Below are 12,211 nucleotides of genomic sequence, written 5' to 3'. Positions count from 1 at the left end.
AATAGTGAGGGGACAACATTGTTGTAAAAAAAAGTACTCAGAAATCTCTCTATTCCATCCACAAGACCATCTGAATAGCTTAAAAACAGATAGCAAAGGAAGAGTCAAACATACTTCACTGCCCCACCTCTCAACTTTTTCCTGTCTTTTGTATATCCCTTGCCACAACACATTTCTTTCTAACCCAAATGCACTTCTTATAAATCTGGAAGTCAACGTCTGCAGTGGGTTTCATGGAGCTAAAGGCACGGCATGGACAAGGCTGCGGTCTTCCTTGAAGATCTAAAGGAGCTACAGTCCTTGACCCTTCCACACTCAGAACACATCTTGGGTAGTTCTTGGGTTCTTGGGTAGAAGCCCTGCCTTCCACTGCCACATCACTGTCTCTCCCGCCCCCTCCACAAGGACCTGGCTACATTAGGCCCCCACTGGGCAATCCAGCAGACTTTTCCCTCCCAGGAATCCCAAGTTAATCACACCTACAAACACTCACATTTACAAGTTAATGGGAATTAGAATATGAATTTGTTGGGGAAGGCGTTCACAATTCTGAATCACACACACTCTCATTATCTCTCTAGATCAAAAGCCAACCAACCCATTTGGACTCTAGTCCAGACCCCCAGACAACTGGGATTTATATGTCAATACTCAGAGAAATCTGGTTATCAGAGCCTTGAGGGGTTAGGAAGACCACTGTGGTATTCTCCAAAATGCTCTCCTTGTCTTCATGTCTCCATGTCGGGTGGCGGGGGGAGGGGGCAGGAAATGTGTCTTCATATGTCTATCTGCCTCTGATGCAGGTATTCTGTGTGACAAATAGAATAAGAGCTGGTCCTGTAGAAAGCTAACTCTAGGGGAATCCAGGACCCTGTAAGACCCATGAGGAAAGGAACACAGGACCCACCTGCCAATCATATAAGAGATGCCTTTGTTGTAGATTCTTCAGCCCACCAGTGCTATAATCCTGATGATCTGACTACAGACTCATGAGAGTTAGAACTACCCAGATGAGTCACAGTCACCAAGAAACCATTAGAAATTATACACTTCCTGATTAAAAAAAAAAAAAAAAAAAAAAAAAAAACCACAAAACCTTGAACAGTCTCACCAAAAGAAACAAATATAAGACCAAGCAAACCTTTGGATGCAGCTTCCCATTTTAGGACATACCAAGAACATAAGAAATCATGGATCGTCCTCAAAACCATGAAATCAGAACAATCCAGACTACGTGAAACACTGGCAAGTTAGAGTGGCCAGAGTTCTCCATGGGATAATTTATCAGAAAAGGAAGAGGAATTAAGGAAATTCTTCCTTTCTTACTGCTGATGTCTATTAGTAATTTTTCACCCACTACTCCCTACTCTGATTCTTGCCTAGCAATTCATATATTCCTTGTCATGTTTAGAGTTGAGCCTGACTGATCACCTTTCCTACAAAACCCTATTTTAATAGCTCCCCCCTCCAAGCTGAATAATTTGTCCTTTACTGTCTTTAATAAGCATCATGGATAACATTTTTCCTTAACAAATCAAGACACGAAACAATTTTAATCTGGGGAAAATCAAAGCTATTTTCATTTATTTTCAGAATTACTGCCTTGGAGTGATGTCTTTAACATGATCTTGAAAATGTATTATGAATGAGCAAAAATATTTAATATATATGCAGGATACAATCAGATGACAAATATCTCACAAGGCAGAGAAACAAACAAAAATCCATCTGATGCAGAGAAAATTGGCTGCAAATCCCGTGCTGGGTTGATGGGTGAGTAGACTCATCAGATGTGAAAATTAAGAAATTGGAAGATTTGAACTCCACCACATGTGAAGACTTGGGGACATCACAACTCAAGGGTGGACTGATGGTGGTGGCGTAAAATCAAAAACTTCCCCTTGAGTAGGAACAGTGTAAAATCTCACATTCAGCCTAGACTGGCAGTTCTGAAATGTATCTATGACTCTGCAGAGTTCATTTACTTTTTAATCTTTTTTTAAAATCAGAATATATTTGTTATATAAAGTAAGGGGTTTGTGATTCCTCATACAACAAGTTTGTCCAACTTTTTCTTGATATGTAATTTCTGTTGGCTGAAGTAAAGTATTGCTTGAAGTGAAAACCCTAAAACTGTACAGATGATGTAATTACATTTTCTACCTCAGGAAAAATAAGGTATCAAAATATGAAATAAATAAAATTTATAATATTATTTTGTCTGAGAAAAATGCATGTTAGATATTTTAGATTTAAGAAATATTTTCCTCATTAATTTTGTATTCTAATAATAAAAGTGTAAGTTACAGATGATTTAGACTTGTGGACTCAAATTCAAATTTATCTAGGTTTGCCAACAAACACTTCAGAGCATGTAAGATGAAGCATATGTACAAATTAAATTTGAATCTTACAAGAATTAAATATATAGGAAGGTTTTGTTTATTTGTAAGTCAAAAATAAGTATTTTTACGGGTGCTAACTATAGTAGGTATATAAGTATACTTTAAAATGCTTAAAGAAATGTAAGTAGCTGGTTAAAATAAATATAAAAATGATTGAAAATTACTATGTTAAAAATGTAACAATTAGATTTGTAGGCTAAACCAACATCATATTATTAAAGAATTTATGCCTTTGAGTAGTATCTCCTCGGCCCCTAAGCCATTTACTTACACACTGAAATTTAAATACCATTGTCAGTGATGACGGAAGTCTGTCACAGGAGATTCAGGAGATAGAACAATTAGGCAAGGAATTATCAATAGACATTTGGAGAGCTGGGTTCTATTCGAGTGTTAATTCTTTTAAAAATATACAGAGTGCCTATCACTTCTGTACGACTTGACAATATAGTAAGGAACAAAAATAGGCAAGATCCATACACATTACTGAGAAGACAATGGTGAACATAAAATACACAATTATTGATATTGACTGAAGCATTAGTAAGTACTGATTAATATTGACTGTAACTTGTTACAGTTGCCCATAAAGAGTCAAGACTTCCTAGAGTCAGAGAAAATGGTGTTTTGTTCAGAGGGAAGGGCAAGGGCAACAGCCCCACGGTAGAAATAGGCCAATGTGTGTGAGAACAAAAGGCTCTCCGGCTGGCAAAGAGAGTAAGGCAATGCAGGCAAAGAATCTGCAAACGCACTATTTTTAAGATAGGGAAACAAGTCTGCATATTCCAGGTGTGGAAAGGCAATTTCAGAGTTTGGGGCAGAAGATAGACGTCTAATTTCATAAAGAACAGATGATAGGTGGGAAAGAATGGAAGCAGAGAGGCCAGTTACAGAATAGTAAAGTAGTGCTTTAGGGAAACAATGGAGATTTGACAACAATGATCCAGGATCGGTTTTACAGACATAGGCAACAGAACTTCTTAAGATGGGTGACAGGATGAAGGCGAATAAGAAGAGGAGGAACTCTGAACAACTCCAAGATTCTTGTCCTGAAACTGTGGGAAAATGTTAGTGCTTGTTTACAGAAGTAAGGGAGAGACGGAGAGAGGGAGGGAAAGAGGAAGTGAGGGATGAAAGGGGGGGAGGGATGAAAGAGAGAGAAAGAGAGAGGGAAAGAGAGCGCAAAGAGGATTCAAAAGTTGTATTTTGTCCATGAAGATATCTACTAAATACTTCAGTAGAAGTGTCTAGTAAATAGTTGAAGGCCTAGTTCTAGAATTATGGAAAGTAATTAAGGTTAGAGACATAAAGACAGCTAGCTGTTCCATGTTCTTTAGATACCTCGAGTGTGATATATTTTCTTTCTGAAAACATACAAGGCAAAAGCCTTGTATCTGAATGAATTACAGAAATGGGCATCATAATAATAATTAGATCTTAATTAGAGTTATCCCTAAGTTATTATCAGAAGTAACACAAAGCCATGAGAAATATTTGTCATTTGTAATTATACAAGGATACCCTTGTATCAAGGACCATGAGATTCTATGATTAAAAATAAAGAATTCCATCAAGTTCAAAGAGTTTTAAGTTATAAGAAAAGGTTTTGAGTTCTTTGGGAATCTGAAAATACAAAGGAAAGTTCAGTCAAGTGATCAGGCTGAGTAGGATATACTAACTGCTAAGAGTATGGAAAAGAGTTCAGTATGTAAACTATGAATCTAGAGAATAAGGCAATGTGTCTGCTTCGTTTTACAGTCAATGACAAGGCAAGTATAAATATACTTCAACACACCCCATCATGGTAACTGACAAGAATCCAGTCAGCCTCAGGCTGGAATCTCTAATTAAACATAAGCTCAGTTAACTAAGCCAGCAATTGTCTATCTTAATATATATAATATCTTTCACTGGTATATTTATAGCTACAATCTATTTTAAATTGTTGAACCTATCAGTGTGGTATAAATTTAAATTAGTTCATTTCATTCGACACCTAAGGAAGCCAATTGCTTAAATCAAATGTGTTTAACTAACATTTCACTATTAACTCCACATTCTTGAGAAGGCTAATAAGTGCACAGCTGTCTTTAGTTCTTACAACAATTGGAGTTTTATAATTCAGAGTATGCGTAAAAGAAATAAATGTCTCATTACTGACATCCAGAATGAGTGTAGAGTCAGTCAGAATATTATTTAGGTTGTTAGACTAACAGTAAATAAAAAATCTAGAGCCCTATAACCACTAAACAGGAGCAGCATGGTAGGCTCTCTCCCTAATTGATCCTATGTCCAGCAGTTGATGCTGGAAATTCTTGGGTGCTGGTCTCTAAGGAATGCACGAACAGTCCTGACACAGGACCATGCTGAGTTTGCCTTAGGTAGAGCAAGTCTTCCATGTGGAGCTCCTGAGAGAACACAGAGCTATGACTTCATTCGGTTGTCAGGACAGCTGACCTTACCAAGATGTGATTTGTTCCAAAAGATTTGAGTGACAGGCAGAATTTAGGAGGAAAACCATTTTGGCATTGCTTCATAGAAATAACAAAAATATGTTTACTGTAAAATTTAAATTTAAAATTACTGTAAGTGGCAATAAAAAATTTACCCAAAGATAACGTTGGCTTCAGCCAATTTACAAACACAGGTTAAGAGATCTTATTGACTAACAGTTAACTGATAGGCATTTATCTTTCCTTCAATGTCAGGAAGATAAAAAGTTAATTATGTGATTAGAGAACCAAGACCAATTTCGTGTGAGGCATCCACATATATTTGGTGATACATGTAGTTATAAGGCCTATGTAAAATCTGTACCTGAGTAATTGAAGGTACACAGCTAATCATCAGAGCTTGCACATTTATAGTAACTCAAGTCTCACCATATGTAGAAGTGTTTTAGACTTGTACAATTTTGCTTTATTTGTAAATGCTAGTCTTTTCTAGTCAGTTAATTCAAGTGGTTAGAAATGAAATTTAGCAGATTTCATTTATAAATACAGTTTAATATATTTCAAAATGTTTAATAAACTAAGTTTGTAAACAGAAACGTCTCAAGGACGTTAAAAAATTGAGACTAGCAGAAAACTCTACTTGAAAATCAAAGCAATATTTCAGAATAACTCAAGCACAAAAGATTTTAATTAATTCTAGTCTAAGATGCTTATATAGAGACCACTCCATAAAAATGGAAATAAAATACTAAACACAATGTTAATATTATTGCAGAAGACAGGGCATAATTACAAATGTTAAGTATCCCTCTAGGAAAAGAAAACTTATTGAAATTACTTAAAAGATAATGCTTATATTGTGAAGATCATGAATCTACACTCATGAGAAAATAAACAGAAACTCACTAAAATGGCATTAATAAACTTGGGAGCTTGGGAAAAAATTTCCAGAGATGACAACATCATAAAGAATTCCCTAGTGGTTAAATTGAAAGACTTAGATGGGGATGAAAATGGTATATTCAGGAACTGCATTTGATGGTAGAGACTGATATATAAAATCTCAAGCAAGGCCTTTGAATATCATTATTTCATGGGACTCTGAGAATAGAACATCTCTACATTAATGTTATATATGATTATTAATATGTCCAATCAAATAACAAGTAATCCCATACTTAGAGCTACTTTCTCTGTAGCTATAAAGTATATATATTTTAGCTGTTAAAGAATTTTAACGATTTTCCCCCCTCTGGGTCTTCTGAGAAAAGTTAACAAAGCACTTTATGTGTGAAGTTGCCTGGGATTTGGAAGATACTGTGAAAGCCTTAAAACTGAGTCGGATTGTGTAGGTAAATTTTACATACTTAGTTATACCAGGTACATACGATGTTTAAAATGGAGAAAAGAAGGAGAAAGAAAAGCCAAAGGAGTAAGACAAGATCTAGAAGCAGTGAAAAGATGGGAAACATGGCAAAAATGGAGGGAAATCTAGTAGCTTCCTGTGTAAGATACGGAGAGGGAAAGAAACCAGGGAACTGGTATAGCAGGGGAAATGAGGAAGCTGTGAGCCAGTGGCCAGGTTCAGTGCAGCTTCAGAGAGATGAGTAAGCTCAGAGGGGTGGCCAGACTGTGAGAAATAACAAATGTAAGAGGTAACTCTGCAAAATCTACAGAACTGTCTGTGTGTGCACAGGCCAATTCCACCCTAGGTATCAAGACTGAACTCTCTTGATGGTCCAGGAGCTGTTTGGAGGATGGGGGAGAAGGAGCCTTGTGGGAGTCCCATTCTTCCCCTCTGTTCTCCCAATCTTCTTTTTAGCTTTCCTTCAAACGATACAGTATCTCTATGATATATCTTGCCATAAAGCAATGAGCTCAGTGGGTGCTATTTTGTCTATTGCTAAGACTTGCTCATAGTAAAATATAAATGAAGGCCACTGTAGTCATGCACTTTGATACTAAAAGCCATATTCATGCTGAATTCATGCTGAGGAATCAGGAATTCTCTGAAAGCCAGCCAATAAAAGTCCCCTTTAAAAATGAAAACTGAGTAAATGACAAAAGCCCCAGTGGAATGAAAAATCTGATTTATCACTTAATGCTGCATTATTCAAGATGCTGTATAAGTAATATGCAAATGCATTTATCTGAACTACACATGATTATATTATGACTTATTAATGGGTATCTTAGCAGCTAGCACATTCTTCCTAATGATGAGTTTTCAGTAGGAATGGCTTCCTGCCCAAGCAGAAGAGGCTGGACTTAAGTTTTGTTTGATCTAAAAATCAGAATATTCTTTTATTTCAATAAAATCTAAGACTGGAATATCAGAGGGCTCTTATTGAAAATTAACTCAAGTGAGCATGAGGAAGGCGCAGTCCCTATATTAACTCATGTGGCAATTTACAACAAAGTTCATTGCTCCCTGCGCTGTTCTTCACTGTGACCTCTTTTGACCTCTGTTCGGGCTTCTGGTTATCCTAATTCTTCACAGGGAAGAGACAGAGTGGGAATACATTTCACCTTTCAAGCTAGATGCAAAGTAAACAGTTTCTCTGGGGGCTTCAGGCTCTATCACCAGGATCCTGCACTGAATTAAAGCCAAATCCCCACCTGGGAAGGTGATGAACTATAATGATGCCTTTCTCTGTGTATTCATTCCATTCAATGAGAGTTATTATACAGCCAAAAGCTAGTATTCTCGGATCATTTTTGACCAAACAACACTGTTTGGCAGCAAGTATGTTTTTGTTCCAATAAAAGCATACATTTTAATTCATGGGCCACATCTTAGTTTCTTAAGTATCCACCACATAACTTAATCACACTTTGTCAATTCGTCTTTTAATGAACCCAGAACATGCCAGCACTATGCAGAAAACCCTCAGCAAATATTTGCTGCATAGGAGTGAAATGTAACCAAGTATTTCTTTATCTAATGCCTCTGAGGGAAGAAGGTAAACTCAGTGTTTCCTACCTCTTCTTCCAAATCTGGACAGGAAGAGTGAGGCTTCACGAGCATTGTTTCTAGAATGACAACTCGACAGAGTAGACACATAGGGTAATGTTCAAAGGTTAAACAGAAAAGACTCCTATCTTCCCCCCAGGAGCTGTAGAGTTCTAAAACACATGACAAGCACACATAAAACAAAACGTGTATTTCAAAGAAGGACATTTTATCAAGTTGAAAGACAAAGAAGATCAAACATTTTCTTTAGACTCAAGTTCAAAGCCTAGTTGAGAGGCCTGGGTGGCATTCCAGACTAAAATTCAGAGGTAAAATAGCCTCTTTAAACTTTCCTTTCATCCAACAAAAATAAGTTTCCAGGCTAAAAAAGCTTCAATAACACAAGTCCACTTTCTATCGTGCTTGTGTGATAGCATTAAATACAACATTCCTTTTAAGAAATAGAAATATGATTAGCAAAATAAGGTAATAAGTCAGTATCAGCTGTACTATTCAGTCATGGGCAGAGAAAGCACTTGGCATCAAAAACTTAAGGCTTAAAACTATATAAATTATAACAATGACATTTTCTTGGGGGCTCCTTTTACTTACAGACTAAAAACTTAAATTGGGTAAATAGAGGATGCTTTCTACTATATCTGTGTAATAAGGAGGCACAGATACAGTTCCAGATACATCTATCTATCTCTATCTATCTCTATCTCTCTATCTCTCTATCTATCTATCTATCTATCTATCTATCTATCTATCTATCTACATCTCACAAGAGCCACATATCTCTCACAAAAAAAAAAAAAAAAAGGCCATGTTCTCTTAAACAATACACTCCACAGACTCCTGGGAATTTCCATCCTGAGGGAAATAACTCCATCCCAGGACTTTTGTTCTTGCTACATTTCCATGTTAGCGTGAGTATTTTCCCATCATACATCTCAGCCGGGGAAGCTGTACTGGAATGAAATCTTAGTTCTCTTAAGTTCACAGTGGCAGCAGCAATGCTGAACCACCAGCTGTTACCTACTGGAACCACTCTGTTCCCAGCCAGGTAAGCCACTGACCTGGCTGCCATCAGCTGCCAAATCCAGTGTGCCTCCTCCACTGAGAATTCAGAGAAACTTGGCAGCATAGACAATGCACAGCAAACATAATCTACTGTTAGTATCATATGGCCTCGTTTGCTCTCACCAACCCCCATTAGTTGAACGGGGGTTTCATTTTAACAAATGCACTTATGTATGCCGTGCTTTGTGCTCACGATCATCCCTCGACCATTCTCCTTCCTCTCCCAAACCAGCCTCCAGCTGCCCTGTTTCATTTTCACACATGAACAAAGTACTTTGACTATATTTGCCCTTCTGCCCCGCCCACTGCCTCCATCACAGAGATGTAAACTTCCTAATATTCTTTTTGTGGAAGTGAATGTTAATTGTTCAGTCTCCAGCGTGGTACATGCGTGCACATGACATATGATCCTGTATGTGCTTACTATACACATATATAGTTTAGCTCTAACACCCCAATACAAGGGAAGACATGTCCTCTATCCTCTGGGCCTGGCTTATTTCACTTAATATGATTTCCAATTCCTTCCATTTCCTTGAAACTGACATAATTTCATTCTTGTCCTAGCAGAATAATATTCCCTTGAGGATATATACCACATTTTCTTCATCATTTCAGTTGTAAAGCACCTGAGCTGTTTCCATGGCTTTGCTACTGTGAATAGCATTGGAATAGACATGGATGTGCAGGTGCCCCCATTATATCCTGACATATTCCTTCAGATAAATGCCACAAGCAGTACTGCTGCATCATACAGTAGCTCTAGTTGTTGGAGAACCTGCATCCAGGTTTCCATTGTGGTTACACTACTTACAATCCCACAGTGTATTGGTATATCCTTTGCCCTGCTTTCTAGACAACAACTGGTATTGTGTTCTTGATCATGGCTATGCTGACTACTGAGGCGGAAGGCTTTGTCATTTTGGTGTGTATCTCCTTTAGGGTCAAGGATGCTGAGTGTTTCCTCGTATAGTTTTTGGCCATGGGTATTTCTCCTTTCAAGAAATGTCCATGTAGTTTCTTTGCCTATTTATTAATTTGGTTGGTTTTAAGAGCTTAGGTAATTCCTTGTTTATATTTAAACCTCCCATCTGTCTTAGTATTCTGATATTTGACAACAGGGATACAGCAAATGCTAGCTGAATTTTTACATTTATAATTAAAATGCTATTTGATAAGTCAGATGATACAAATCGGCAAATTTGGAATAGCATATTATTTTGCCTTTGCACATAAGGTCTTCATGAGAATTTCCCTTGCCTCTAAGTAAACTGTATTGTGACTCCAATTTCTTACTAAGAAAATCCAGTATGTCTGATTTGTCATCTAGTATGTCTGATTCTATGACATGTGATTAGAGCTTAATATATTACGTTTCATCCTTTGAATTGTTCCTATTAGGTACCTAAGTAACCAGGGTCATTCTGGAAAACACAGGTGTGCATGCTACATGTCTATTCGCTTTCTGAAATGGACTGATAGATTCTGCATGAGCAGAAGCTGGTAGGTGACTTATAAGAGTTGCCCTTGAAAGTATCACTACAGCATTCTAGCTGAGTTTTCAAAACCATGAACAAAATTGCAAAGGAGGAAAATATATATATATATTTATATTTATTATATGTATATTATATATATATAAATTTTATATATATATATATATATATATCTCCACTCCCCAGGTTCTTAAGTGTCAGTTTATTATATATACACACACACACACACTCCCCAGGCTCTTAAGTGTCAGCAACTAGATTTTGCATAGGGATATTCATTAGTATTTTTCATAGCTGGGCCAACCAAATCACCCATCGTTGTGTATGATTATTCAAAGCAGGTCTTGAAACCTGAAACCACTGGAGGGCTTTCATCTCTACTAGTCAGCTTAGATCCACTGATCAGATCTGATTAGATCCACTTTCCCAAACGGTCTAGGTGTGGTGGCCTTTAAAGGATGGGGATATTTGTCATATCCATTCACTTACGGTTTCAAGTAATGGAGCTCAGAGAAAGCTTGAGTGAACTGTCTGCACTCCACTCATATTTCTCCTAGTACTCACCATGTAAATGCAACCTGACCAGCTTCGGTGAGGAGAATGACTCATCTCTGTCAAGCTTTAAGTTCTCATCTTGCCTGCTGGTCCCTGGAATAAAGACTACAAATACTGAACTTTCTCAGGGAACATAATCCAGCTGAGTAGCCTATCCACTAGCATAACCACTTCCCCCAACCTTTAAATCTTGCTGCACCAAGTCACAGCAATCCTGACACCAAACAGGCCACTGCTTTTCCACTCTATGCAGAAGCCATCCTGGAAACGAATTCATACCACCTCCAGGGACCACAGGATGTCAAACCCTGTGATTCCTATTCTGCAATCCCAGGACTCTCTGGGGGCTGCCATCAAACGCTGCTTGAATCTTCTGATCCTCTTAAAGCACCGCTTCATCTCAGGTACACTCCTCCAGCTCTTCACAAATATTGAATTATTTCATCTAGTTCTTATATGGTGTTTCCTTGGTCTAAAACTCGTGAGTTCCTCAACTACTGTTAGTTAAACCCAGTTTTAAGCCTAGACAATAGTGGTCCAGAAACAGCAAGTACCAAATGGGGAGTTGCTAGAAACAGCCTCTGTATTGTAACCCAGCTCAGAAATGTGGGGAGTACTCACTCTTAGGAATGGAAAGAGTGGCCAATGGCCTATGAGTGTAGGCTCTCAAAGTACAGAAGTATGGGAAATTAAAAACCTTCATCAGCATTCACTGATGGCTGTCAGGGTCTCAGGCACTCCAGTGTCCTGAGCTTAGCATAATATAACTGACTTCATTGGACTATTAACTCAGGTTTTCCTGTTTTCTCAGTGGTTCCACTGCCAAAACACAAAAAGCTTCTAAACATGTAACTAGGTGCTCTGGCTTGCACACCTGGCTTCCATTTTAGTCTTATTATTGCCTACCGCTGTCCTTGTTTTTCTAGAATAAGAATGGCAGAGATAATTATCTACAATCTCTCCTTATACCCGCAGCCAGTTGGGTCTGCTTTCCTCTTAGCACTATCTACACTATCCCCATCCACGGTAATCCAAGTCCTCCAAGAACTATCGGTTCTCCAACTACCACCAGTGACAGAGTCTACACTGCGTATAAACACCATGTAAATCATCCCAGCTACCCAGTTTCCTATTAGGAAAAAAAAGTTCACAGAAAAATACTGGAATACTTCCCCAAACAAGCTGAAAACACTGTGAAAAAATTAGGTTATAAAAGTATGAAAGTGAAATATTAGATTTACTCAAAAAGAAATGGGGGGCTGGGAA

Source organism: Dipodomys merriami, unplaced genomic scaffold (genome assembly GCF_024711535.1).
Source record: "Dipodomys merriami isolate MVZ:Mamm:240054 unplaced genomic scaffold, mDipMer1.0.p SCAF_491, whole genome shotgun sequence".
In the NCBI taxonomy this organism is placed as follows: Eukaryota; Metazoa; Chordata; class Mammalia; order Rodentia; family Heteromyidae; genus Dipodomys; species Dipodomys merriami.
The sequence above is the reverse complement of the archived record's forward strand: the minus strand, read 5'-3'. Positions refer to the sequence as shown.